We start from the raw sequence: 278 nt of genomic DNA on the forward strand, positions 1-278 counted from the left end.
GCGCCTCCGTCCCCCCCCTGCCCGGCCTCTCCCCACGGCGCTGCCCCCCCCTTGGCACCGTCACCACAGGGAGAGCGTGTGCATTGGTGCAGCCGCGCCAGTGCCCCTGTCCGTGCTTCCACACGTGTGCAAAGCAGCGTGCACGTGCCGGTGCACCGCGCACTGGGACGTGCCCCAGCATCGCCGCTGGGAATGGGGTGAACCCAGACCCGGGGTGAAGCCGAGCCGTGGGATGCAACGGCAGCGGTGCGCCCCCCGGCCCCGGGGCACGCCCGCCC

The sequence above is a fragment of the Aptenodytes forsteri genome, unplaced genomic scaffold, assembly GCF_000699145.1.
Source record: "Aptenodytes forsteri isolate BGI_AS27 unplaced genomic scaffold, ASM69914v1 Scaffold7, whole genome shotgun sequence".
NCBI lineage: Eukaryota > Metazoa > Chordata > Aves > Sphenisciformes > Spheniscidae > Aptenodytes > Aptenodytes forsteri.